The sequence below is a fragment of the Trichosurus vulpecula genome, chromosome 5, assembly GCF_011100635.1.
Source record: "Trichosurus vulpecula isolate mTriVul1 chromosome 5, mTriVul1.pri, whole genome shotgun sequence".
NCBI lineage: Eukaryota > Metazoa > Chordata > Mammalia > Diprotodontia > Phalangeridae > Trichosurus > Trichosurus vulpecula.
The window spans coordinates 69,402,762-69,418,651 of record NC_050577.1 but is presented as its reverse complement, the minus strand read 5'-3'; the positions used below and the strand labels follow the sequence as shown (position 1 = coordinate 69,418,651).

The window sequence follows — 15,890 nt, the reverse complement described above, 5'->3', positions numbered from 1 at the left end:
GTTGGGGCATCAATTTGGAATTACAGAAGAATGTGACTAAGCTTTTCATCCTCTTTGATCTGGCAAGTCTACTAACCAGCATAAGGACCAATGAGGTCAAAGATAGAAATAAAGGTCCAATATGTATCAAAATAGTCACGGTAGAACTTTTTTGGAGGAAACGAACAAAAACCCGGAAAACTTTAGAAACAAAGTGGGTGACCAAGATTAGGGAAAAGGTAGGAAAAACTGAGATATGTGAATGGGATGGAATCTTATTTCTCTTACCTTTACTTGAGGTAAGAAATTGGAGAAATATGAGAAGATTTATATGAATGGATTCAGGGAAAAATAAGCAGAACTAAAAGACTATCCAATAACCACAAACTCAATGAAATTATATAAAAAGAAAGCTGAACCCTGTGAAACTAACAATCAACAATGATCCCAGAGAAAAGAAAATGAAACAATCTCTCCCCCTTCTCAGAAGAGTCAAAAACTGTATATACTTAGATGAAATCATTGTATCAAGTATTTTTTTTCCTCAATTATTTTCCTTTGTTACAAAGGAGGGTCCAACTGAGGTAGGCTCAAAGGAAGGATAACTAAAATAATTTGATGTAAAAACAAAGAGTATCAGTAAAACTTATTTTAAAAAAAACTCTGAATGTGAGTTCTCACAAGTAGTCAGAATTTTGGGCATTCAAAAATATCAGTAGAGTCCTCATTCATAACTCTACTTTTGATCTCCTGGGTAGCCTTGAGCTATTTAATCATCCAGGGTTTTGGTCTCTATTAGTAACACGAGTTTGGGTTTTTTTCCCTCTTCCTATGTAGTTTGGGAAATTGAGTGTCAAGCCAAAAGGCTGTTGTGAAAAAGTGTGTTGGAAATGGGAAAATGCTATGTAATTATCATTTGTTATTCATTATAATACGATAATAATAACAAATAAGTTAGGTGGACTATACATTAACAATACTTATAAAAACTGATAAAGATGGATAAGCAATACAAAAAAAAATATATAATACAACATGCCGGAAGAAACCGTGGGCATCAGATATGACTGCTCTCAACATTAATGCCGCTGTTATCTTCCTAGCAATTATCTTCTATAAGTGATTGATACGACATATTTTGGTGTGCTTAATAAATTGTTTCTTCTCTAAAAATCCAGGAAAATGTGTTTTCTCCTTTATCTCATACTTCTAACCATGTATTCCACTCTCCAGCCAAACCATCCCCCATATAAATCCCATGCTTTCTCTCTGCTTTGGTGCACATTGTTCCCTCTGTCTAGAATGTTGACCATGAAATTCTCCCTTCCCTTCCCCTCTCCTTCTGACTGATGAAATCCTTCTCATCCATTGTTGTTGTTATTTGGCCTTCCTTCTGGAAGAGGACCATGACACCAGGAAGGTGATGTCATGGCTTGCAAGTGAATTGGATTTAAGTGAGGCAGTGCTATATAAAGTCACCAGTTTCACTCTTTCCCACAGGGGTCATCTGAGTCTAGTAGCAAGATATAGACCAGGACTACTGGAGATGGCCCCGGGTGCAGAAGGAGACCTTAGCCTTTTTAAGCTTTCTAAGTCTTTCTCAGGTCTTAGTTTGTCTAAAGCAATGCCCATTCAATGATTAAGGCTAGGTAAGAAATGAGGCAAAGAATGGCTTCTTTTGCCTAGTCAAAAAAAAAATCAATCTGAGAGGGGAAGATCCTCAGGGTTTCTGGCCAAAACAGAAATAATTGCTATTTATACTCACTCTAAACCATCAGAGCCCAAACAATGACCAAATGAGGCTTGGGCTGGGACCTATTGTTGGCCCATCAATGAGAGCCAGAGTGCTTTGGGTTTAAAGAATGGTGAGAAAAGAAATCTAGCCCATAAACCCCAAGATATCTTGTGAGGTTTCAACAATCAAGATTTATATTCCTTTGGGCAGAGTACCCACAGGTAAAACTATGATTCTCTATGTGGACAGAGGGATAAGAGGGAGGGAGACAAAAAAGGAGGAAGAGAAGGAGGGAAGGAGAAAAGGAAGGTGAGAAAGAAAGAAGGGAGGAAAGGAGGGAAGGAAGGAGGGAAAGAGGGAGGGAGGAAGGAGGGGAAGAATGAAGAAGAGAGGAAGGAAGGTAGGTAGGAAAGGGCAGAAGTAGCTGCGTTGCCCAATGGGAACTGGCCAACTGGGTCCCCAATGGGGCAGCTACTAATATTCACAAAAGAGGACCATGACATGGGGAAGTTAATATCATGACTTGCAAGTGAATTGTATTTAAATGAGGCAAGGTTTTCTTACCTAGCCTTAACCATTGAATGGGCATTGCCTCAGACAAACTGAGACCTGCGAAAGACTTTAGCTTAAAAAGGCCAAGGTCTCCCACTGAATCTAGAGCCATCTCCTGATCTATATCTTGCTGCTGGACCCATATGGCTCCTGAGGAGAGAGTGAGGCTGGTGAAATGTGTCCTCCAGGTGGGATACCCTTTCCCATAAACTGAATTGGAGGCACTCTGACAGATTTTTAATCATTCACATTTCAAAATTCCCAAATTCCCGAGATTAGTTTCTTGAATTACCTTTTGATTATATCATCCCAGCAGGATTTTTAAAATCACAGATTATTAGCATTGAAAGGAACCTTAGAACTCATCTAGCTTAAATGCCTCCCCCCACCCCTTACTTACCACCTGCCCCGCCCCTTACCAGTTATGAAAACTGAATCCCAGAGAAGAAACATGGCTTGCCTCAAGTCACATGACAAGTGTCAGAATTTGAACCCAGGGCATTTAGCTCCATGTCCACTGCTCTCAGCTGCACCCCACAGTGCTACCTGTCTTTGGGAGACCCTTTAGCCACTTGAGATCTAGGAGGGGTCCCAGTCCCTTGATGGAATCCAGAAGCTTCCCATTCTAATCTTCGACCTTCTTATATACCTGCCCTCTGACTTATCTCAGTCATTTAAAGTTGTTCCTTATTTACATCAGTTTCGGAGAGGAACATTTTATCACTTTGTGAATTCAAGAGCAGAGTTCTTAACCTTTTTATGTGTGTGTATCATGGACCCTTTTGGCAGTTTGGTGCGGCCTATGGCCCCTTCCTCAGAATAATGTTCTTAAATGAATAATATAAAGTACATAGGATTAACAATGGAAACCATTCATATTGAAACATGTTTTCAAAATCTATATGGTTTTTAAAAGTTCATGAACCCCAGAATAAAAGCCCCTGTCCTAGAATTGTACTGTGTCAGGAACCTGCAGCCTCCCATGTAATGACCAACCTATAGTCCTCCTAAGTCACTTATTCCGTATATTGCCTTGAAGCTATGTTATTTGGGTACCTATCCTCCCTGATCTACTAACCCCTAAGCCCCTTGGAGCAGAGGTTATATTTTATTTATCTTTGTATCCCTTGAACAGATTTACTATATCACTAGGAATGACTTCATAAATATTCACTTAATGAATGAAGAATATGTAATGATTAAGAATTCAAAACTTAATTCAGCTGACCTTTATTAAGCATTTTCTATGTGTAAGAGACAGTTCAATAAACATTTATTAAACACCTACTATGTGCCAGAGATGGTACCAAGCACTGGGAATACAAATAAGACAATCCCTGTCCTCAAGGAGCTTATAGCCTAACGGGGGAAGATAACACACAAAAGGAAGCTGAGAGAGGAGTTCTTTGCTCTGCCCTCCTGCCCTGCAACCAGAGGGCCAGAGACATCATTACCAAGGTTTGCAAAGCTTGTCATCGGCAAACTCAACCTCCCAAAGCTTATGCTATACACACACACACGCCCTCCTCTCCAGACACACACATGTGTATGTGTATATATACATATGTATACACCCATACGGATATACACAAATACACATATATGTGTTGTATATGTGTGTAGATACTATAATATATAGATATAATACTATATATATACATATATACTCCTATACACATGTATATGTATATATACACACATAGACATATGCATATAAAGTATATGTATGTGCATCTATGTGTATAGAAAGAAAAAGAAATGAAAGAAGGAAAAGAGAGAAGAAAGAAAGAAAGAGGGGGGGAGAGAGAGAGAGAGGGAGGGAGGGAGGGAGGAAGGAAGGAAGGAAGGAAGGAAGGAAGGAAGGAAGGAAGGAAGGAAGGAAGGAAGGAAGGAAGAAAAAAAAAAGTAAGAAAGAGGGAAAGGTAGGTTGGAGCCAAACTTTAGAGAGTATTGAATCACAAGTTTAGACTCCATCCTGCGAGCAAGGGGGAACCACTGGAGACTTCTGAGTGGAAGCCTGTGATTGTCAAGTTTGTCCATTGGAAGCTTAGCTTGGCAGCTTACATGTGGGATGAGAAGGAGGTCTTTGAGTTGGGGAATCCAGTCAGGGGGCTATGAAGTAATTTAGAGGGCAGGCAATAAGAACAGTTGTATAGTGCAAATAGAAAGGAGGGCAATGGGGTGAATGACATTGTCCAAAAAAATCTGTAGGACTTGGTGAGTGACTAAATGTGGTGAGGGAAAAGAAATCAAAGATGATTCCAAAGTTTCTAGCTTAGGTGACCAGGAAAACAGTTGTGTTATCTACAGAAATAGTTTACCAGGAGGGGGAGCCAATTCAGAGGACGTGACAAGGAAAGCTTGGTGCTTAATATTATATAGTTTTAACTACTGTTCTCTGAACACTTTCTTAAGCCGCCCCCCCCCCACAACAGAAAACAAATTCTTCCAAATTGCCAATTAGATTTTCATTAAAATCTTTTTTGTTAGCACTGACAATCCTAATGCAAGGGATCTTAACCATTTTTGTGCTTTGGACCACTTTGGAAGCCTGGGGAAGGCTATGGACCTACTCAGCTTGATGGTGCCATGGATAGAGTGCAAAGTCAGGCAGAGCAGAGTTCAAATCTGGCCTCAGCCTCAGATTTACTGACTGTGTGACTCTGAGCATGTCACTTAACCTTTTCCTGCCTCAGTTTCCTAATCTGCAAGATGAAAATAATAGTATCTACCCACCCCACCCCCAGGGTTGTTGTGAGGATCAAATGAGATGATATTAGAATAGCACTTTGCAAAACTTAAAGTGCTATATAAATGCTGGCTATTATTAAATGCATAAAATAAAATACATAGGATGACAAAGAAAACAAATTCTATTGAAATATAGTCATAAAAATGTTTTTTTTTAATTTCACAAACCCCAGGTTAAGAACTCTTGATCTGAGGATAAGGGTTGGGATTAGATCCATGAGTCCAATAGTATAGGAAACTCCCTCTACCAATGTAGGTCAGCACCTTCTCTGTAACTTAAAATCCTAGACAGCTGCCTTGAGCATTAAGAGGTTGTGACAGCCAGTACGTGTCAGAGCTGGGACTTAAATCGAGTCCTCCCTGGCTTCAAAGCCAGCTCTCTATCCACCATACCATGCTGCCTGGGATTGAAACTACCCAGGTTCAAGGAACATTATTTCATGGCAGAGTTTAAATCCTTGGTTATGGCGACCAGCTCTATAACTACTGTCCCACGTGTGCCTTACCACTCAGGATTTAAGGAACACTTTACAGTGCCAAAAAGGATCATTTAAAAATAATGGGACAAATATCTATATGGCACATAGACATATGACCACAGAACTAATACATTGTAATTGACATCATCCACTTCAAAGCTGTCACCTTGGAAAGCCATATTCTCATGAATACATGAGTTGTTGCTCAAAACAGTTTGGGGGTGTCAGGATCACCTACAAATCTGGTTTGTAAACTAGAAAAATAACCTCATTACTTTATGACTGTTGATTCAAAGTAACAGAGGAGCTTTAAAAAAGAAAACCAACAAAATTAATTCAATCTTACCCAAAACAGAGATAGTGATGATCCTACTAAATATACTTAGACCAAATCTATAGTATTTCACTGAGTTCTGGACCCCACTTTCTAGACATGGCGGTGTCTAAAAGAAAGGCTAACCATGGTGGTGGGGAGATTGGAAATGTGCCGTAAGAGAATCATTCTGAGGTAATGGAAATATTTAACATGAAGCAAAGGAGGCGTTAGAAGGGGCATGACAGCTGTCTTTAACTATCTGAAGGGCTGTCATTTAAAAGGAGTAGATTCATTTTGCGTACCCTGGAGGACAGGCCTGGAAGTAACAGGTAGAAATTACAGAGGCAGAGTTGGGTTTGATGGAAAGAACTCCAATTCAGTTCAATAAACACTTATTAAGTACCTACTATATGTTATCTGTTAAGTGCTCCAACAAGAGTCTCTCATGCATTTCTTTGGTAAATGCAATCCCAGGAGGACTAATGCCATCTAATGACCCTCTAATTATTAACACTATGCCAGGCATAAAACATTGTTTTCCTGCTTCTGCACACTTCACTTTGAATCAGTTCATATACATCTTCTTATGTGTCCTCTAGAGCCTTCTCAATGAGATCCATGATTATTCAGAAAAGAGCAATCTGAAAAAAAATGAACTAGATTAAAGATGCCTTTCATTCAAACAAGGACAAAAACAGTTTGAAGGTCAGGTCTTTGATTTAGTCCATCAACATAAAAAACTTGGCACAGGCATTGCAGATGGATAATGCATTGGTCCCAGAAATGAAAACAGGGAAGGGAAATGGGCTGGCATTTGGGAAATCATACAGTATTTTTCATGATCCCAAACTACTCCCTGACACAAAAGCCCACCATGTTTGTTGTTAACACCAATCTTCTATTAGTAACATAATGTAGAGTTACTCATGGAACGAAAGAATCAGATTGGCAGGTTACCCAAAGGGCAACTGAGAGGCACAGAATGGGAGCCAATAGGCTAAAATACATTTTCCATTTGTTACAGACAAAGTGCAATGGTTCTGGAGTCAGAGGCTCCAGGTTCAGATCCAGCATTTGACACAGATGTGGCTCTAGGCAATTCGCTTAAACTACCTAGACCTCAGGATCTGTAAAATTAAGGGTTTCGACTAATTGATTTTGAAGTCTCTTCCAACTCTGCCTCTTTGATTCCATGGTTTATAGACAAGAAGAAAAAGGGCTATTATCAAGAAAATATATGATAGGAAAAGCAGGTAGGCTGGCTATGCATTGGGAGCAAGCAATGGCCAGCCTGATCATGGCACTGGCTTAGGTCCAGGATGCTGGACAAATAGCCTATGGAGGATCTATGGGAGATCATAGGTAAGAATCACATTAGATAGAAAGGAAACAAAACCTGTACCAACGGAGGGAATACCCATACCAAGGAGATCGCAGACACCCTGAATTTATCAAAATAAGGAAAAAACTTATAAGAAAGCTATTCAAAAGTGGAGTTGGCTGCCTTGGGAAGTAACATGTTTCCTTTCCTGGAAGGTTTTCAAGAGGACAACTGGATGACCAGTTATCAAGTACATTTTAGAGAGATTTCTTGGCTAGGTACAATTAGACTACATTGACCCTTCCATCTCTGGGATACTGTAATTGTATGGCACTCATTTTTTGGTCCTCAAGCTACATTGTCTCAAAGCATCTTCATCTATTCACTTAGATTGTTTCTTGTTTATTAACCAGACATGTCTCAAAGTGACTATTTCCAAAAGTCAAATCTGTCCTCAAAGAATGAAGAAAGACACTACTGGAGGTATTTGGAAGAAAGTACACCACCAGTTTTGAAGGATTACAGAGCTGTTTTAAGCAATGGCGAAACACTGTAATAAGTTCATGGCCTTCCAGAGTGACTACTTTGATGGAGACAACACTCATTTGGATGGATAAGTTGTGGTACATTACAAAAATAAATCATTTACAATCACTTTAATTTTAGCTCATGTCATCACTTCTCACTTAGATTAGTCTAATCGACTCCTAATTGTTTTCTGTGTTTCCAGTCTCCCCACTCTGCCAAAACTGTCTTAAGACAGATGTAACCATGTTTTTCCATGCAGTGGCTCCCTATTGCCTCTAGGATAAATTACCTAGCTTTTAAGACCCTCCAAAATCTAGTTCCAAGCTACCTTCCATCTTTGTTTCATTCACATTACTCTTTAATGCGCACTCTGTTTCAGCCAAAGAGTGGTACTGGCTCTTCCCTGAACTCAACATTCTACCCTCTGGGTACCTGTGTCCAGTCAAGCCTTCCCTCAGGCCTGGAATATACCACTTCCTCAATCTCACCTGTAAAATTCCCTATTGTCAGGTTAAGGCTTAGTTCAAGGGCCTCCTCTTCCAAGAGGCCTTCTCAGATCCACTTTCACCTCCCTCTGGCCAACACCCACCCCACTCCAACACATTTTTCTTCTTCAAATTATCAAGTGTTTACCCGTTTGTGTACATCTAATTTGAGGGTCAGAATTTTTGCTTTTGCCTTTGAATCCGTAGCACAGAACACGGTGCCTAGAACACAGTAGGTGTTTAATGTTGGTCTAATTAAGGTTCAGCAACAGAGTAATGACTGTTATCTCCATCTTAATTAATTAATTCCTATTGTTAATGTTCGCTGTAAACCTATCAGAAATTTTTGTTGCTGTTTAATCATTTCAGTCATGTCCAACTCTTCATTACCCCATTTGGTGTTTTCTTGGCAAAGATACTGGAGTGGTTTGCCATTTTCTTCTCCAGCTCAGACAAGGAAACTAAGGCAAACAGGGGTGAGTGACTTGCCCAGGGTCACCTTGCTAGTAAGTATCTGAGGCCTGATTTGAACTCAGGTCTTCCTGACTCCAGGCCCTGTGCTCCATCCACTTTGCCACTGAGCTACCCTATCAGAAATAACCTATGTTCATTACATCTTCCCATATGATCAGTTTCTTGAGGATTTTTTCTCAAATTGAACCTGCCAATGAAAATGTTCAGACTAAATATTAGCACTACAAGAAGACATCCAGGTTCTAGAGCACACCAACTACCGAGGAGATGTTACAGCTAAAAATTGTGTGGTGTCGCTGTGTTGGAGACTCTTCTACCCAAGAGGACGAGAATCCTTTTATCCCTTAGCAAACAGAGTCTGTGGAAGAGCCGGATTTGGATTCAGAAGACAATGTTTCAAATCTTGACTAGGAACTTAGTGGCTGTGTTAATTCAGGCAACTCACAACCTCTTTGGACCTCAGTTTCCCCATGAGTACAATGAAGGGCTTAGATTAGATGATCTCTATGGCCCTTTGCAGCTCTAAATCTCCACCCTCTGGTGACCCCCCAGAACTGAGGCAAGTTCCTAAGTAACAGACACAGCTTGTTCCTGGGTCTGTACTTGGATCTTTTCCAACTGAGAAGAATCTGACAACATTTATTCTTTACGGAGACAACCTATGAGAATTCAGGGTCACCTCCAGGCAACGGATGGGAAGTTGGAACAAGATTTCAATGTGGGTAACAGATACATGCACACAAATGTAAGGGACCAACATTAATTTACAGAGATAAGGCTAATGAATCACTCACTATAAGTAGGGCAGGGGCTCTCAAGTTGTTTTTTCTAGTAATGGGAATGAATTCCTGAACATCCACCTATTTTCCCTTGGCTGATTTCCCTTGTGACCAACAGCATTCATTTGGCAGACAGTTAAGAGTATTTTGTGGTTGTGTAAGAGCAAAAATAGCAGTCAACATGGGGATGGACCCTATATTTCCAAAACAGTTAAATAAAATCTAGTATAATCATAAAATAAAGTAAAACTTTGGCTTCTCCCTATCCCTATCCCCGCAACCAGGACAGGCTTAATAACATGTCACATTCACATAACACTTAAAGTATTTACTTCATAGCAACCCTTAGATGTATATATTGCAAGCAATACCGTCCCCATTTTGTAAATGTGGTAGCTGAGGTGCAAACATTTTCCCATGATCACACATCTAGTATCTGGAAGAACCTGAATCTAGGTGTTCCTATTTCAAGTATGGTATTCTATCCAATAGGCCACAATACAAAAACAACAACAAAAACCCAATTGTGAATAAGTAAAGGAAGAATGGGAGGGGGGGACCCTGAAGATTAATAAAGAATTCCAATTACTTGTTATGCAGAGCCAAATCATATAAGGTATAGTCTTACAACCTGTGACATGAACTGATTACTTGTTTATGCTAAGCTTACAGCATAAGGCACCGCTGACAAAACTCAATATATAATTACTCTAAAAACATCCCAAATTTCCGGACTCAAGGAATTTCCCATACTCCACCCCCCTCCCTACCCAACCCCCCAAATATGCAACTTCTAAGCTTTATTCACTGACATTCCATACTTAAGATGTAACTGGTCTTTGGAGTTGTTAGAAGTTCAGTGTAAATGTTTTCTTCAACTGAAAACTTTGAGTTCTAATGTTATGATTAATGAGCAACAATGTACTCTCATTAAACAAAAGGTAAATATCCAAGGCATAAAACAAACTGGACATAAGTGAGCTACAAAATGATACATGGACTTGTCATCCCCACCCCGCCCCACCAAATGGCCAAACTGTTCGATTCTGTTCATAGAAATGAGGCCGCCAGCTTCTGTTATCTTAATTATTAAGCAGAATTGTCCAACAGCCACACTTAAAAATACCCAAACATTAAGCTCAAAAATTCTTCCCACACCACTGCAATATTGGAGCCAGAGCCTCAAATTTGTGGGAAGCGCTGCAGATTACCAGAGAGAGCATTCAATCTTTGAAATCATCATTCTAATAAGGACTTCTTCACTGAGTTGGGGTTTCTGAAGAGGACAAAAAAGTTTGGAAATTGGTTTCTAAAATCAAAAGCGTCATGGAACACTGGTATCTCACTGGGCTTGGTCACCACTGGGCTCTAGTTCAAGTTAGAATGGGTCAAGTATAGAATGCTTTTCTTCTCTTGAAAAATGCTACCTCCTCTTTCCTAATGATATAATATTTAAAATTGCCAATATTTATTAGGGCTTTAAAGTTGGCTGAATACTCTTCTCACAACCATCCAGCAAATACTGTATTATTATCTGCAGTTTACAGAAGAGGAAACTGAGTTTCAGAGAGGCTAAATGATTTGCCCATAGTCACATAGAAGACCTAAGTCTTTGGTTTCCAAGTCTTTTTCTACTCAGCCACACTCCTGCTCCTTATGTCTCATTTTCCTCATTACCATGTTCAGATTTGCAAAATTTCTTCTTTTCTTGACTTCTCCTTCAGCTCTGTATATCCCTTCATACAATAATGGCCCTAGTCGTATTCATTTATCACAACTTAAATACCACCACATCTTAAAATGCATCAGAAGTCATCTCATAAGGACTACAATCAAATACTTTCTAATTCCTCAGACCCTAGAGACACAGGGATGGGGGGGGCAGTTTCTTGGCTGTAAGACAGCTATATAATCTCAGATAATAGAGCAAAACATATAACCTATTATTCTCAGTCCAAATCCACATTCAGCAATGTGAGGTTTTCTCAGACATAAAATTTTAGTAACTGACCAGTACCAGGAATACCCTATATGGATTAAATCACAGGTCGGTACCAAAATAAAAAAAGAAGAAAAAACTTGATAGGTAACCTAACAATCCTGATAATTACGGAGGTGAAGTTTTTTTTTGTTTTGGGGATCTTTTCCCCTCTATATATTGACTTTTGACTGTTTACATTTAGATATTCAAGAGAATTTTAGCAGATTCTGGCAGGAAATGTAACCAATAGTACTGAATCAGAATGGGCAATATTTAGGCATGAATAGATACTCTTGCCCACTTACCCAGGATGCCCACAACTAAGTTTTTAAAGGTAAAGTTAGAGATAGATGATATTGGCAAACGAAGACAGTACTGAAGTTTCAAACTTTTTCAAGATGAGATTTGGGGGTCATCCTTTTTTCTTCCTTAAAGCCCTGATACAGAAGAGTTTTGGATTTTAAAGGCGATATCAAAGCGTTCAAAGTTTGACCTACCCTTTCCTTTTAGGCTGGATTTTGTGAGTAAGCTTCCCCCAGCATTCCTTAAGTCAGCAGGCCCTTGAAACAAAGCACAATGGCAAGGTTTTAGCAAGTGAGATAACCCTTTCCATCCAAGAGGTGGAAAACAACATCTGTTAAAACCAAATAAGATGCAGTGATGGGTTTAACAACAGACCCAGAGGATTTCAGAAACACAGTTTTTCCTTGTCAGAGAAAAAAAAATAAAAGGCATAACAATTGCTTCATACTCAATTCTCTCTGCCCCAGAACTCCCCTTGGATTAATTACGGTGGATTCTGGCCAAATTTATTTAAACAGGACTTTGCATTCCTACAGGAACTTGTTTCGAATTCGTTACCACCACAAAATTAGGAAGATGTCTTCCTTCAAATATATCCAATTTGGGGGGTGAGAAGGAAGAAAACAGGTCATACCAGAGCTTTCTCCTGCATGTGTGGGACATTGATTTTAAAAATTCCTCCATCAAGGAAAAAAAAAACTTATCATAATGTTGGCTTTTCTCACTGAACAAATAGGCTCTTGTTTACTCCTAGTACCCTAGATCACCCAACAGCAACAGCTATGGAGCTACTGAACAGTATGTGACTAATCTGTGGCCAGAGATTATGATGAGATAGACAAGCTAATCCAAGTTTATATAACATTTCACCTGGATGTTTTAAGTAACATAGGAGGAAATTTACAAAAATCCAGCTCTTTTTGTTTTCAAATATAGCCTCCCTCCAAGTAAGATTCTGGTTCCCACCCAAAGGTCTAATCTTAAAAAAAAAAAAAGACTGTAGTTATGGAATGACTATAATAATAAAATTTTTATAGCTCTTTAAAGATTTCAAAGCATTTTACAAACATGTCATTAGAGACTACCAACAACCTGGTGAGGTAAATGCCAATATATTATAATACCCTTTTAGAGATCAGAAAATGGAGGCGGTGTGCTCAGGGTCACACAACTAGCAAGGGTCCAAAGCAGTATTTGAATCCAGCACTCTGACTCCAAATCCATCATTCTCTCAGTTATGCCACCTCAGATGCCAATTTTCAGAATGCAGATGGGAAAAATAGATTCTTACAGATTTTATATGCTACAGATCATCTTTGATTTTGATGAATTTACTAAATTATCTAATCTTCTATTGAGAGATGCACCACTACCCCCCCCAAAGCCTCACTATTCATAGCCTGAAGTTCTAAAAGCAGCTTTCTAAGGCTTTCAAAATGACTCTTGATTGGCCTTAACACAATACTGTAATTCTAGTTTATCCTAACTCTTCACATTTCTCAACTTTAGTTTCCAAAACTTAGACCATTTAGCAATACACTATACCTTGAGAATGAGTATGAAGTACTGAACAGAGCATGGGCCATGGAGTCAGGAATGCAGAGGTACAGTCCTGCCTCTGACACAAACCAACTTTGTGACCATGGACAAGTCACTTGAGCTACCCAGCTGCCCCTGACTATAAATTACAGAGTTGCACAAAGGGAGTTTCCATTCTGGGAGCTTCCCCATACCAAAGAAATCTTAGATCCAGACCAAAAAAGAAATAAAACGATAGTATAAGTTGGTAATCAACAATTCAAATACTAAGCCTTCTTTTTATATTAAAAAGTATTGTTCAGTACATACAATTTAAAAATCACCTAACCTCACCTCTATTTTTAAAAAATTTGAATTCAGAACTCACACTGATTTTGATCTCTTTGAAGATCGTGGACTCTCCTGTTTGCTGGACTGAAAAAGAATGGGGCAAAGAGGGAAGCTCTGCAAGATAGCAAATAGAATGAACAGAAAAAGAAATGACATTCAAATGTCAGAGCTAGGAACACTGAGCTATATCCCCCTAGTACTCCATCCCTCTTTTTCAGTGGGAAAAGAATTCACAGCAGGATCTGAGAAATGAAACTGGGGGGGGGGGGGGAGGGAAAGGTGATAGGATGGGTAGGGCAGGGGTGAGGGGAAAAACAGATTTGCTCAATCTAATTCTGACTAGCTTAACACATACGCAGTGAGCTTACGGGGCATGGTTAAGCTTCACTGACCAAAAAAGTTTTCATTTCTGATTCTTTCTTAGTGAAATCACAGTTTATTTTTTTCAACACACAGAAGCATCGGAGGTATTAGTTTCTATTACCAGTAACAAGAAGGAAGCAAAGGCGGGTCTTTTAATCGTGTAGGCTGCCGCAGCAGGGATACAACCCTGGTTCAGTCCTGTGCTTGTGGTCTCAACATCTAAGAAAGCTTTAGTTGCTGTGACATTTTATGGCCGATTACGGCACTTCTCTTTAGAGGGGTGGAGCGAGAGGGGGATTGGGGTGAGATGCTTGAGGGAATAAAGAAAGACAGAACAGGCTTCAAGGCTCATAAATGAGCTGATTAACTGGATTTACTGCATCTTTTACAATCTCTCTCTGTCTCTCTCTCTCTGTCTCTCTGTCTCTCTGTCTCTGTCTCTCTCTCTCTCTCTCTCTCTCTCTCTCTCTCTCTGTCTCTCTCTCTCTCTCCCCCTTCTCCCACCTCTATTAGAAAGAACAATAAACACAACAGAAGAAACACGCAGTGTTCAGAATTCACAGCCAGAGATTAGAGTCATAATCCCCCAGACCTTAAACTGTGTGTGGTGTGCACGTGGGTGTGTTCCAGCAGTGGCAGGAGCCGAGGAGATCAAGCAACCACTAGCCTTTCCCTTGCCTGTGGTCATTTAAACAGGCAAAAGGCCCTGCCGGGGGTGGGGGGAGGGCAAAAGGCACAGCTTTGGATATGAAAGTTTAAAATGTTAATGCAGACAGCTCCCAATGTGGGGTTACCACAGAGATGAGGCTCCCCAAAGGCTGGTCTGCTGCTTTGCGGTTGCCTTAAGAAGAGATGTCAAAAAGGAAGCGCTGCAGGGTCGCCCCCTGCGAAGTTGGGGAACTCAGGAGACTGGGAGGAGCCTCCAAAAAGAGAGGGGGCAAAAGACACCCGCTTGTCCTCTTCGCCCCTGTGATAGGCTGGTGCCGAGGGAGCAAAGGGACAGGCAAGGTGAAGCCAGCGTCCCGGAGCTCCCAAGAAGAGAGAAAACTGGGGGAGAGAGGAGGGACCGTTTTCCCGGGGAGTTTGGAAGGTTCAGGCGGCTTGCGCCCAGGGCGCAGCCCTGGAACCTAGAGCGCGCAAAAAGGGCACAGAGTCCGCGACTCCCCAGTCCGGGGAGGGGTGCTGGGGGAGGGGGGAAGAGTGAGGCAGGCACCTCGAGTGGCAGAGCCACCGCCGCCCGGACCAGCGCTACCCTGGGCAGTACGGGAACAGGGAGGACCGCCTAGAGGGGCTGCAGTGCCGCGGGATGGCAGCGATCCGCTGGGGGCCTGCGGCGGCTGGCGGAGGGAGGAGGGCACAGGTTGGCTTCTCTTATTAATGTCCCTCACCCGAAGCAGTCTAAAGGAGAGGAATGAGGGGCGACTGCAGGTCCCAGGCTGCAAAAGTTCGGAAGGGAGAAAGGCAGGGCTAGAGCTAGAGGAGAGACACATGAAAGCAGCGTAGGAATTGGGGGGAGAGGTGCAAGGCAGAAGACGAGGAAGTCAGGGACTTACCGAGAGGCTCCCTCATGCTGCCTCCCGCTGCTGGCCCCGCCGCAGCCGCCGCCGCCGTTCCCGGCCGCGGGGTTGTGAGCGAGCGAGCAAGCGAGAGAGCGAGCAGCCCAACCTGAAGCGGCCGCTGCTGAGCGAGCATGCCTAGTCTGCCTCGCCCTCCGCCTCCTCCTACTCCTCCTCCTCCCCCAGCTTCTGCCGCCACCTCTCCCTGGCCCCCTCCCCTTGGCCCTCTCTCCTCCCCCCTCCACCTCCTGCCCTTCCTCCTCCCTCCAGGCTTAACCACTTGGAAGTGAGTGCCTCCCTCCCGCCCTCCTTCCTCTGCGTGCAGCCCCTGGTAAGAGGTTCGAGTCTCTGCAGGGGTGTAAGGTGGCGGGGGAGGAAGAGGAAGGGGAGCGCGGGGAGGGGTAGAGACAGCGGGTGGG

The 15,890-nt window shown here is 41.6% G+C and overlaps 1 protein-coding gene across 3 annotated transcripts in view; it reads right to left on the bottom strand.

The window, feature by feature from the left end:
* Positions 1–15,622, bottom strand: part of JCAD (junctional cadherin 5 associated) — a 76,827-nt gene extending 61,205 nt beyond the window's left edge. For 2 of the 3 annotated variants that reach the window (XM_036761671.1, XM_036761674.1), the window contains exons 1-2: positions 15,469–15,622; positions 11,878–11,940 (exon numbers count right to left, since the gene is read on the bottom strand). The gene's annotated coding sequence lies outside the window, so the exon portion shown is untranslated. Of the gene's footprint in view, positions 1–11,877; positions 11,941–13,589; positions 13,667–15,468 lie in introns of all 3 variants that reach the window. The other variant, XM_036761673.1, reaches the window with a different exon arrangement.
* Between the last annotated feature and the right edge of the window lie 268 nt (positions 15,623–15,890).